Source organism: Mastomys coucha, unplaced genomic scaffold (assembly GCF_008632895.1).
Source record: "Mastomys coucha isolate ucsf_1 unplaced genomic scaffold, UCSF_Mcou_1 pScaffold8, whole genome shotgun sequence".
NCBI lineage: Eukaryota > Metazoa > Chordata > Mammalia > Rodentia > Muridae > Mastomys > Mastomys coucha.
In genome coordinates this window covers 54,293,786-54,306,785 of record NW_022196914.1, presented here as the reverse complement: position 1 = coordinate 54,306,785, position 13,000 = coordinate 54,293,786, and the positions used below count along the sequence as shown (strand labels likewise).

Genomic DNA, 13,000 nt, shown 5'->3' with positions numbered 1-13,000 from the left:
AGGACACTCGCTAGTCCAGGATCCCTGCTACATACTGCTGGCAGCAAAATGTTGTTACCATCACAAGACTTGTACACAGCCTGAGTAAATGATAAAGCTCTTAAGTAACCAAGAAGACACATTTTCCAGATGGCCCAGTGTCTACATCCAAACACATGGCTAGTTGTTGTTGTTGTTTGTTTGTTTGTTTTCTTTTGTTTTTTTGAAACAAAGTTTTTTTGTATAGTCCTGGCTGTCCTGGAACTCACTCTGTAGACCAGGCTGGCCTCGAACTCACAAATCCACCTGCCTCTGCCTCCCAAGTGCTGGGATTAAAGGTGTGCGCCACCACTGCACGGCTACAGCTAGTTGTTTATAATAGTTATTTTAGAGTTCAAGGACAGCAAAACTCCAAAAAGTGTAATCAATCAATCTGTGACTTCGTATTTTTCAAGCAAGAAAATACTAAAATGTAATTAATAAATTTAAAACCAAATCAAAAGAATGTCAACTATCATTACCATTGTTTCCTAAATAATGTTAATTTTACACACACACACACACACACACACACACACACAAACACACACACACACACACACTCACCCAGCAGGAGGGATACAGCCCAGATATATTTAATGAAAGTATTTCACAAGAATTCATTGTTCTTTACTCCCATAACACACTAGAAAGTAGAAGACAAATAACTCAGAGACATGCCTAGGCTTTAGGGACAGTACTCAGGTAGGATGTTCCAGTCCTCAGTTCCTAGGGCATTGCAGATGGGTTGGTGTTGAGTGTAAGGCCTATCTCCTAGGATCCCACTTTTCCCGTTTTCTCCCCCAAACACTTAACTGCCTACCTATAGATTCTGGAGACGGGCAGCTAGTCCTAGGTGAGTTTAGTCCTAGAGGCTCTGAATGCAAGGACGGGAAGATGTGCAAAGAAAATATGAACAGGGGCCTGGAGAGGAGGCCCAGCAAGTAGGAACATGCACTGCTCCTCCAGAGGACCTGAGTTCAATTCCCAGCAACCGTGTCAGGTCTTTAAGTCTAAAGACCAAAGCAAAACCTCTGTGAGTGCCTACACTCATGTGCACATACTTATATAATAATAATAATAAATAATAGTAATAGTAATAATACATCTTTGAAAACATGAACAGAATGATGGTGGTGGTGTCTTGGGCAGAAAAAAAAAAAAACCAGAATTGAGTGAAACTCCTGAATAACAATAGCAAGAAAGTCAGGAGGGGCGTCAGAACAGAAGCAGTATGTCTGCATTGGTTTCATAAGAGGACTATTGGTTAAATTTAGATATAACCAAGTAAAATTTATAAGTTTTTAGGGGAAAATGTGTTTTCAGGACTATAGAAAATGTGAACAGTTCATTCAATTAAAAAAAAAAGTCAGGAATGATGAAAAAGCCCCTCTAAACTTCAGGTTCTCCATTCCTATGTGACTACTCATCCTTAAAACCAGAGCTGCCCTGACTATCCCAAAATATGAGGCACAAATAAGTCAAGGATACTTTTCTAGTAATTCTGTAGTAGATAAATCTTATCAGCATAATAAGATGATGTGACTTTCTGAATCCTGGAGGTTGTGGCCAACCCTTGCTGACTATTCCTTGGGAAAATTCTTCACAGGCTGAATTCTCATGATGCCAGTAGGATCGCCAAATCCTCGACTGTCACAGTGTGTTATGATTCCACTTTTAAAATATGCTAATCAAGATATTTTAGTGAGGATGTGGTTAAAAGACATGCCAAGGAAATACAATATGTGACAAGTACTTAAAACAATGCCAAACATACTTAGGGATGCCAGATTAATTTTTAAAAAACTGACATTTATGAGAATTGAATAAAATATAAATCTTGGGTTACATCACCTTAAAACCATGTAAAATCTCAAGACATACAATATGTTATATATGTCTCACCATGTAATAATTCAAATGGGCTAATCCTTTGGAAAGGGATAGGTTTTAGAGACCTACAGATCATTATTTTAAAATGTTCAGAAAAATTTCAATGATAGTTTAGAAAAGTATGACTGATATCCTGGCATCCCATGGCTCTTAACAAGAAGGTTACTTGTGCATGTCAAACTCCGATACCAACTAAATGGTAACTGTTTTGCCAGTAAACAAGAAAATGCTCTTCCATGGCCAGGAAGTGAGGCTGCCACAGCAGACAGGTCCCAGAGATACATGGAGAGATGAAGTTTTAAAAGATGCAAATGGGGGATAAAGTGGGATGTAGCTTGATTAAAGAGTAGTTGCCAGGCATACACTGGGCCCTAGGTTCTGTCCCCAGCATTACATAAAAGTAATGTTGCTATGCACAGGCAGGGAAGATGGTAACTGCAGAAATATGGAAAAATATACATCAAACTGTTACCTGAGATGAGGAATAAGTACAGTGAGACTATAGAAGACTTTCTCTTTCCACTGTACTTTTAAACAGTTAGCAAATGCAAGCATAATCAAGAATAAGTATACTGAGCACTTGGGAGGATGGGGAAGAGAAACGTGAGTTTGAGGTCAACCTGAGCTAACAACCCCCCCATATCAACAACATCAGCATCAACAACAACCACAATAAATGTGGAAATGTCCAGGATGGCACAAACACAACACTTAAAACAGTAACAAGGCAAAAAACTCACGTGCTCGGGTGTTTAAGAGGTTAAAGATGGGACAATTATCCATCTCAACAATTACAATGTATGGGTAGTGTTAGAATGCATTAGTTAATATTTGGGATTTGGTTGTATTCTACCTATTTATAGTCTATCAAGGGTGATTTCCCTCTTAGGAGTCTTGAAGTCTCCATGCAGGTATTTGAACAAAATTGCCTTTATCTGTAGTTGGAAATAGCAATGGCTTTAAGGCCACACAGTCTCAAGTTTCATTGCTGAATTCACTTCTTTCACCTTCAGTAAAGGGTTCAGGGTCTCAATGCTTAGGACTGGGGGGAGTTAAGAGGAACAAGATAGGAAAAAGGAAATCCCCAGAGAGAAGGAGAGAAAACAGGGGATAGGAAAGGTGGTGGGAGGGGCTGTGTAATTTTTATCCATAGTTACAAGGTAGATTATCAGCACAGATGGATTAAAAGGACTCTCTCTTTAAACAGCATCATTTCAGGAAGGCACAGCTGGGCGTGGCAGAATATGATTCTAGTAGCTCAAGAGGCTGAGGCTGAAAGACCATGAGTTTAAGGCTAGCCTGAGCTACATAACAAGACCTCAGTTCATAAGAGTAAAGCCCAATCTAAAATCTATCTAATTGATTTCAGTAGACACTACCGGGCAAGTACATGTGTTTTTCTAGAACATGGGCATGAATCTGTGGATGGGGTCCTGGGATGGGAGAGTGGTGAACTGGGAAATCTCAAAGACTTCTGCAAGCCTGGGAAATAATGGAGGGTGAATATTTGTAAGAGAAAATAACCAATGACTCAAGGCCATATTCTGAGTCGCTGATATAAGACAATACAAGCTAAGCCATAACTTCTGCATTCTGTGTATAAAATACTATCAGAGAGCTGTTAACTTTAATTTCTAAGACACGTTATATTCTCTTTCATATGACAGCACCTCCCATTTTGGAGGAAGACATCATGTTAACACAGCCTACTCGTTACGAACTACACAGTTAAAAAGATGAGAGATGTGATCTGCTACCTATAAATTTTCCTTATCTGGGGGCATCTGAACAGGTAGTGAAAGTTTAGCTGGTTAAGTAATATTGTCTTCTATGAATTCCATCTGGGAAATTCCATCTTTCAGTCATGGGTCCTGACATTTGTGAGAATTTTTTTTTAAATCATACACCTAATCTTATGGAACTCCAAGCAATGGTTACTTTTATTACAGCGGAGCTCAGGGAACATGTCTGCTGTGCTCACGGCCTGCTGAGAATGGCCAGCCACAGCAGGAAGTAGACAAAGAGCCAAGGAAAGAGAAAGGACAGAACCATTTTATTCACCTGTAACAACTGAGAACTGCTCCTCAACTGCACAGGGGATGTTTCGTCCATGCCCTAAATAAGCAGACTAGGGCTAGTTTAGGCTCTTGATTGTTTGGCAAGGTTTGATTGAATACTAGAAATTAGCACTGATACAGACTTTAAAATACTTGCCACAGGGGAGATGGCTCAGCAGTTAAGAGTGCTTGCTAATCCTGCAGAGGACTCAAGTTTGGTTTCTAGCACCCATACTGGGTAGCTCTCAACCACCTGGATACAATGGATACAAGTTCCATTGTATCGAATGCCATCTTATAACCTTCACATATGGATGTGAATACACATATACACTAATAATAGTAATAATAATAATAATAACAATACAACCAAACTTATGAAAGTTTAAAATACTTAACATGTATTAATCTCATTTAATTCTCAACACCACAGACCCAACCTTGGCTAGGGCAATTGGTTAGGGTACCGTGGTGCTTTGAATAGGTATGGCCCCCAAAGATTCATGTGTTTGAATGCTTGGCCCACAGGGAGTGGCACTATTAGGAGGTGTGGCCTTGTTGGAGTAGGTGTGGCCTTGTTGGAAGACCTGTGTCACTGTTGGGCAGGCTTTGAGGTATCCTCTGTTCAAACTATGTTCAGTGTAGAATACTGCTGCCTGTGGGCCATGACATAGAACTCTCAGCAACTCTCCAGCACCATGTCTACCTGCATACCACCATGCTTCCCACCATGATGATACCTCTGAACTATAAGCCAGCCCCAGTTAAGTGTTTTCCTTCATAAGAGTTGTCATGGTCTGGGTTAGGCGGTAGTGGCACATGCCTTTAATCCCAGCACTTGGGAGGTGGGTTTCTGAGTTCGAGGCCAGCCTGGTTTACAGAGTGAGTTCCAGGACAGCCAGGGCTACACAGAGAAACCCTGTCTCCAAAAACAAAAAAAAACAAACCAAACCAAACCAAAACAAAACAAAAAAAAAAGAGTTGCCACGGTCATGGTGTCTCTTCACAGCAATGGAAACCTTAATTAAGACAGTTACTAACATGACTTCTGTTTGAGCAGATTGGAACTGTGTTTGAAACTCAGGCTGATGGATTTCCTGATCTCCACTCCTAACCTCTATGCTTATTCTGTCTCCATAGTGAAATGTTTACCTATAGCCCCAGGATCTTTTGAATGTGTTATGCTATACATCTAGCTTATTTTTATGATTCCATAAACAAATACCTTTATGCAGGCTAGTTTTATGTCAACTTGACAGAAGCTAGACTCACTTGAGACAAAGGAACCTCAAGTGAGGAAATCCCCTACCAGTTTGTCTGTAGAAAGCCTGAGAGGCCCTGTCTTGATTAATGATTGATGTGGGCCCAGCTCACTGTGAGTGGTGCCACTCATAGGCTCTTGGTCCTGGGTGTTCTAAGAAAGCAGGCTGAGCAAACCACGGAGAACAAGCCAGTAGGCAACGTCCCTCCATGGCCTCTGCATCAGACTTCCTGCCTCCAGCTTGCTGCCCTGGGTTCCTACCCTAAACTCCTTCAATAATGGACCAAGAAGTGGAGGTATGAGATGAAACAAACCCTTTTCTTCCCAACTTACTTCTTTCTGGCCATGGTGTTTTATCACAGCATCAGAAACCCTAACATCTAAATGCAAATTAACAAACATGTCAATTATTTTCTCCATTTTTTTTCTCATGTGACTGACAAAATAAAATGCTACTGTCATTGGTGACTTTTCAATATTTCATTTAAACTCACCTTAAAGTTCACATTTTCTATATTAGTTTTATTTGACATAGAATGAAGAGGCCCTGCCAGTGACCACCTGTCTTAATACATTATAGGTCTCCACAGTTTCGGACCTTGAGGTACCATCAGTATCCACTTACTAAGTCCCCCAGCTTCGGACGGCCATTGTGTTCCATGTTGAGGGCAAGACAGCAAACCTTCCCGCATATAAACGAGATGTGGCTACATTACTCCCCCTTTTATAGCTAGATGCTTACCATCTGCCACAAAAGACATGTCCTAGAAAAGGAAATAGCAATGGCCAGAATTTCTGGGGAGACGTTTTGAAAGAAACAAACCTAAACCAGTTGCTGCTAAAACCAGGAAGAGAGAGTCCTGCAGGGGTAATTCCCAAGCGTGTGTGAGCCCAGACACCTTCCTTATCAGCTCCACGTGGGTCTGCTGAGCTCCTCCCGCATCCAGGCCCTGTGCTGTGTTCTCATACATTCCTACTAGACTCTCACGTAAGTGCTAACAAGATGGAAGCACTGTACTCACATAGTATTTTTAACTTACTGGATTTTTGCAGAGCTATGGATCGAGCCTAGAGCCCTCCTCCTGTGTGCTGGGCAACTGCTATACCACTGAGCTCCATTCCCAGACTGTCTCACATCTTGCACAGGATGAAATTGATGCCTGGAGATTTTAGTAAGCACATGAATAATAAACACAAGAGATGAGATTTGAACCAGGGCTGACCACAAAGTACACATTTGAAACCATTACTCTGGGGAAATTGCTGACAGGATTTATTTTATTCACTGCATGTGGGTAGGTGGGTGAGTATTGGCTCTATGCAAGACCCATGTTCCCTGAAAATCCCTGTAACATGCAAACATTACCATGAGAAAAGAGGTTAGGCATGGGGATTATAAAATTTAGACAAAATCTGGTAAGGAAATGTAAGTTGAATTTATTTGCTAGAGGATGGGGAGATATTTTGCATTACTATTTATTTTTATTAAGGAGCTTATTAAGTTTTTAAAGTAGAATACTCAAGAAAAAAGTAATTCTCAAAGCATCATATTCTTCATACAATCTTTTTGTATTGATTACTAAAATGTAGTGGGCCAGACTCTTGGGTTGGTAGCAGGACAAGCCATAGGGGATGAGAAACCCTTCATCCAATTTCCATTTTAATACTCATGAAGAATTTTCAGAAGATGAGAGCTGGCAGCAGTGTTGGCAAGTAGGCAGGAGAGCCACTGCCAGAGTCCTGAGGGGACTTTAGTAATGCCAATGCTGGCGAGACTAGCAGCATAGTTTTGGATCTACAATAAGGATGGAAACCTGATTCAAAGAAAGTTTTTAAAAAAGGCATCCACTTTGTCTACCCCCAACCTCACCAAGTAGGGGCTACACAAGACAAAAATGGGCAGTGATCACCCACAGATTGCAGCTCTGTGTCCATCCTCAGTGGCTCCCTTGTTTCTATCCACACAGACAGCAAATGGCAAAAGAACAAGGAAGAGATGGCAGGCCGTGTAGCTTCGTAGAATGAGATACAGCCTATACTATGGGGAAAGACCCTTAAAGTACGTCATACTGCAAGCACAACCTGGGGACGTGTACCAGAAATGGCAATATAGAAGGGAATCAAAATAGTCAAGCAATGATTGATTGACTATTGATGTTCTGCATCTCTGCCTCACCGATGGGATGCCAAAATGAAGGGGTGCTAAGCCTTGCTTCTTCCTTGCCACTGTGGGCTGCCAACACCACTCAAGGGAGGCAAAATACAGTCTAAGATAGGGTTCTCAGCCTGTGTTCCTCTGGGTGAGAAATGGCAGGGGCTGGAACAGAGGCTGGGATATGGTTTTCAAAATCCTGTGTGCCCAGACACTGCTGGGACAGGACCTTCAATGCGAGACTTGGGCGTGGCTCTGTTTGATGAATGCCCCCCCCTTAACCTTGGTCCTTGATGAAGGAGACAGCCCTTGCTTTGCCCAACTGTTTTATTCATGGTGGATGAGGATGCATATGTCTTATTCTGGGTGAACCAGAGATTAAATACCTTTTTCAGGAAGGGATGCCAAGGAAGGGACACTCATTGGCTAAACACTCGGGGACTATCTAGATTCCTCAGGTTTTCACGCTACGTGACCAACTGTCATGGTCCTCTTAGTGGGGTATCGTGATCATGTATTGCAGGACAGGAACCTGGTTGGGAGTTAGTTCAAACTCCTGCTGTTCTCAATTATGAGACTTATTGGGGTTCTGAACTTGCTGCTACCTTACCAGTTCTTCTGTCTGGTGGCACAGCGACTTCCCCAGACACTACTCCTGCACCTAAGGCTCTAGGATGACAGTGGAAGAGAGGGTGGAAAGATGATAAGAGCCAGAAGAATAGGGAGTTCTCTGTGAGACTGAGTCTCCTAGGAACGTCAGAAGCTACACACATAAAGTCTCACCAACATAGCTGCCTAAATATGAGCACTGGTGACCCAGCCCCAAGGGTGAGAGTAAGGGAGAGCTGGCCCTGTTACTTGTCTGCTGCTTGATATGGTATGGGCATGGGGCTGTGCCCTCCCCCCTGCCATCTTTGGTAGTCAGGAAAGCTGGTTCCAAGGGCATGAGAGTGGGAGAGCTAGCCCTGCCCCTTCACTGTCTATAGCAGATCCTGCACCTTGCAGGGGTAACACAGAGAACCTGGCCCTGGAGGCATGGGTGTGGGCGAGCACACCCTGAGGGCATGAGAGCGGGAGAGCAGACCCTGCCTCCTGCTGGTGACAGCCTCTGGTGGCCTAGCCAGAGCAGTGCTGAAGAGTTCACCCCGCTGGTGAGGATCAGGGTGAGACAGTGCGCTGACCAGCTCAGCTACCACCCAGGCCCAGATCCAGAGCTCTGAGTTGGCCCACCCCAAAATCTGTATCCTCTGTGAACCGTTGGGATGTGTGCAAGGGCCAGTCCTGCTGTTCCAATTCTTCACGATGCAGAACGACAACAGGATAACCGGGAGGACTTCCAGTGATTGGTGTCACAGAAGCCAGAGATCTCGAACCAGACCAGACTCATTGGAATGAACATGCGCAAGGAAAGATGTGTGGACACTTTCTTTTTGTGTGGGTACACTGTGGGACACACGACAGCTTCCTACACTGTGTGTGTGTGTGTGTGTGTGTGTTATTTTGGGGGGAGGTTGCAGGAATGAAAGGCAGATATGAGGGGTCCGGGAGATGAGCAGGACTGGAGTCCATGATGTGAAACTCAAAAGGAATCCATAAAAACACTATAGGCAAACAAGGAATGTTGAGAGAAATAGTCTTCCCCAGAGAAGAGCCAGCAAATGGTTCTCTAGTGCCAAATGGTCAGCCCTGAAAATACATACATTCAAGTAACATTATACAGACTGAGAACGTGTGTTTCTGTACTTAGGAATAAGTACATGCACACATACATATGTATGTAAGAACAGAGGAAGAAGAGGCCACAGACTAGAACAGAGCAGAGAGAACAGCAAAGGGTTGGGCGTGGAGGGAGAAAAGGGAGGCAAAGGGGAAGTCATGAAATTATATTTTAATCTAAAATACTTAAAAGGGGACAAATAACAATTTCTTGAACATTTTCTTTTCATGAAATACATCCTTGGCAGCCTTTGAATCCAGTGAGTGACGTTTAGTCTGTTTCTGGTGCTGTTTTATTTGAGGGCAGTGAAAGAACCCAAGAACATGGGAATCCCCATGCTTCCACAGAACAACAATGACCATCTAAACTTAAATATTTTCACACAGCGCCTTCCTGAGCCTCATTGGTAAGAATAGCAATAAAGAGCACCAAGTGTCAGCCTACAGTACGCCAGGAGACAGGTTACCTTCCATCCCAAATGGAAGTAAGAAACCACTCAGAACCTGAACAGTCAGGCCTGGATTCACCAGGGGTAGAGATGGGCCAGGAAGATGGCACAGTATAGGAAAGGAAGGATTCCAGATGAAAAACAAAGTCACACTTCAAGGGACAAAATGCTAACACAGATCTAACAAGACCTTAGATATGAGAGAGTAGTTGGAGAAAAAAGTGGCTGGAGAGTATAGGAAAAGATCTCAGTGATGGACCAAGGCCACTAAGAGAGAAGAGACAAAAACAGGTATCGTTTGGAAGATGGATGGCCAAGGTAGGAAGTGGCTAGAAAACAGGTTCTGCTACACGCCAGCTCAGCTCATCAGCAGTTCAGGGGAGGGCAAACCATGGCAAGGAGACCTCAGCATCACAGAAACCATCTGGCTCTACCACAGTAAGGCAATTTTCTTTTCTTTTTCTCCTTGAGTTTTCATGTGGCTCTCACTCTGCAGCTGAGGCTGTCCTAAAACTGTAACCCAGTTCGCCTTCAACATGGCAATGATCTCCTGTCACAGGGCTGAGATTATAGGCGTGAGCCACGAGGAAGAACCTATATTATCCAAATCCCACCCCAGCAGATGGTCTGCTATTGCAGGTCTAGGGAAAAAAAACAAACACACACGAACAGGGACAAGGCAACAGATAAGAATCTGCCACGAGCCCAGAATTTCCAGGGAAATTTAAAAAGGTACAGCAACGAGAATTCAAAACGTTTGGCAAATGAAAACTACTTTCCTACTATGGAAAGAAAGTCAGGAGCAGAGGAAAACTGTCATATGATATTTCAGCTTGAAGCAAATATAATTAACTCAGTAACTGTCAACATATAAAAGCTGTAGTATCGCTTCCCAACCTTCTGAGTAGAATTAAGCACAAAAACACCAGGAATTGGAAATTCAAAATCCCTAAGTACTGACCTTAGGTACTGATCGAAGGGAAGAAAATGGAATGAAGAAATAAATGAGCAAGACCAGCATGGTGGCTTATTCCTATGATCCAGCGCTAAAGTGGCACTCCGGAGGCCTGCCTGAGCCCAGCATTAACTACACAGCGGGTTCCAGGCCAGTGGGACCACGGTGTATATACTAGCTAAAGAAAAAACAGGAAGGTGCTGGAGAGATGGCTCAGCAGTTAAGCGCACTGGCTGCTCTTCTAGAGGTCCTGAGTTCAATTCCCAGCAACCACATGGTAGCTCACAGCCATCTGTAATGGGATCTGGTGCCCTCTTCTGGTGTGTCTGAAGACAGCAACAGTGTACTCATATAAATAAATAAATAATTCTTTAAAAAAATGTATCTGCAACTTTTTAAGAAAGAAAAAAGAGAAAGGAAGGAAGAAAGGAAGAAAGAAAGAAAGAAAGATCAGCAGAAGCAGAAAGAAAAAACTCTCAGAAACTAGGACCATGACATGTAACTAAAGTTCGTGAAGGCAGAGAGAGAAGAGAAATAAAAAGAGAAGATAATTTTTTGAAAAGGTTAGAGAAAAACTGCCAGAAGAGCCACATGCCTACAGCTGAGCTTCTGAAGAAGAAAATGAAATGGTGGAAGACAGTGTTTAAAGCCAACTGTAAATACCCTGAAGAAAATGCCTGGATGTATAACTGAAAGAACGTACTTCGTGTCCGACCCAGAATGGTCACCTCTGAGACATAACTAGCCAATCTTTGTCACAACTGTGACAATAACAATCTCCTGGGCCTCCAAATGAAAGACTTGTCACTTGCCAAGGAGATTAAATTGGGTGGAAATTAGACTGATCCATAACAACATATGAAACAAACAAAGGCATGGATAACAGTTTTAAAATCTAAGGAAAGACAGTATGAGACAATGAGTTTTTTAATCATGGAGATATTATTAATTATTAAGGTTATGGAAAATGTTTTTTAATAGGCATGTAAGAATCTAAGGAATCCTGAGAAATTTATCTGAGGAAAATTCTTTCAATGAAGAGACAATTGTGGTGGATACTTCAGAAATAGCTGTCTAGTATTAAGTGTAGTATTGAAGGCCAATTGTGGAACAAAATTGTGGATAGGAGAACATAGTATTCCATATTACATGCTCTGACAAAGTAGAAATAATACATTTAACAAAGCTAGAAGACCTAGGAAGTAGAAAGGTAAGGGTGAACGAGCTAGGCGAGTCCCTTATGGATAAGAGAATTAACAAATGACATAAGTATATTGGTGAGCAATTGAAGAAAATATAAACTTCTCTAAATATTAAAATTGCTAACAAATATGAGGTAACAGTAAAACATTAAACAAAATGACAAAGCTAAGATTTAAAATGACAACTGTAGTAACATACATATAAATAAATCTTACCCAATGGAGTCAAACATGCTCAGATTTGATCATCAAGCAAAACAAGAACTATAATTAATTGCTACAAAACACACCATCTTCTCCAGGATATGTGATTGGTCCAGGGGCTAAGTCTAAAATACCAAAAGCATCTCCTTTGACTATGGGAGGGGGGATCTAGAACTCATGAAAATGGAAAATAAAGTGGGACACAATGAAATCAAGGGCACAGTCAATTTCTTATCAGTTATTTCTGTTTTAGCTAAGACAGAGAAATGGGCAAATGGGATTTTATTTACTATGATTCCTAAACAACTTAAAAACAAACCAACAAAAACCAGATGGGATGTAAAAGGCAAAACACTAGCCAGCTGTCCACGGGCAATGATGCCTGATTGGTGGGAAAAGCTAAGCTGTGTGACTGCCCCAGCCTGACGGAACTCCTAAGTGCTAAGCTGTGTGACTGCCCCAGCCTGAGGGAACTCCTAAGTGCTAGTGGGAGAAAGGCAACTGAGGGGGCCTGGCAGACTCCCCAAGTTAAAGATGCAGAGTGGAAAACCCACAGAATCCAAGGAAGAGAGCTCCAGGGAAGAGAAAGCTATACAAGTAGAATCTGGGAGCTCTGCAGAGGATCCTTGGAGTATTGCTAACTACTACTTACCACCAGAGAGAAACCCATCTGAAAGGTTGAAAGGGACCGTGCTCAGCATTCACTCCAGGTCAGAACAGCTCGTGGTATCCCAGACTGGAAGCACTCATAACTCATCCAACAATGGGCACAGAATAGGCTTTGCCTCAGTGCTTGGGAATAACTGGCCCCAGAGTAAGTACTGTCCCAAGCCTGCTTAATTAAGCCACAAAAGCATTACTTAGCATTAGATACCAATCACTGGAAAAAGCAGCTTCCCTGATAGGCTGAGAGCTGCACTAACCTACGGACATGAAGATGATTATGCTTGTCTTAGTTAGGGTTTTAAGTGATGTGAACAGACACCATGACCAAAGCAACCCTTATGACAACATTTAACTGGGGCTGGCTTACAGGTTCAGAGGTTCAGTCCATTATCATTCAGGTGGGAGCATGGCCATATGCAGGCAGGCA

At 42.5% G+C, this 13,000-nt stretch overlaps 1 protein-coding gene and 1 non-coding gene across 5 annotated transcripts in view; both read right to left on the bottom strand.

Annotated features, from left to right (window-relative positions):
* Arsb (arylsulfatase B) overlaps nt 1-13,000 on the bottom strand; it is a 169,890-nt gene that overhangs the window by 67,958 nt on the left and 88,932 nt on the right. The window lies entirely within an intron of this gene.
* Nucleotides 2,069-2,199, bottom strand: LOC116083984. Its single transcript, XR_004115967.1, has one exon. It is a non-coding gene; the product is annotated as a small nucleolar RNA SNORA24 (small nucleolar RNA).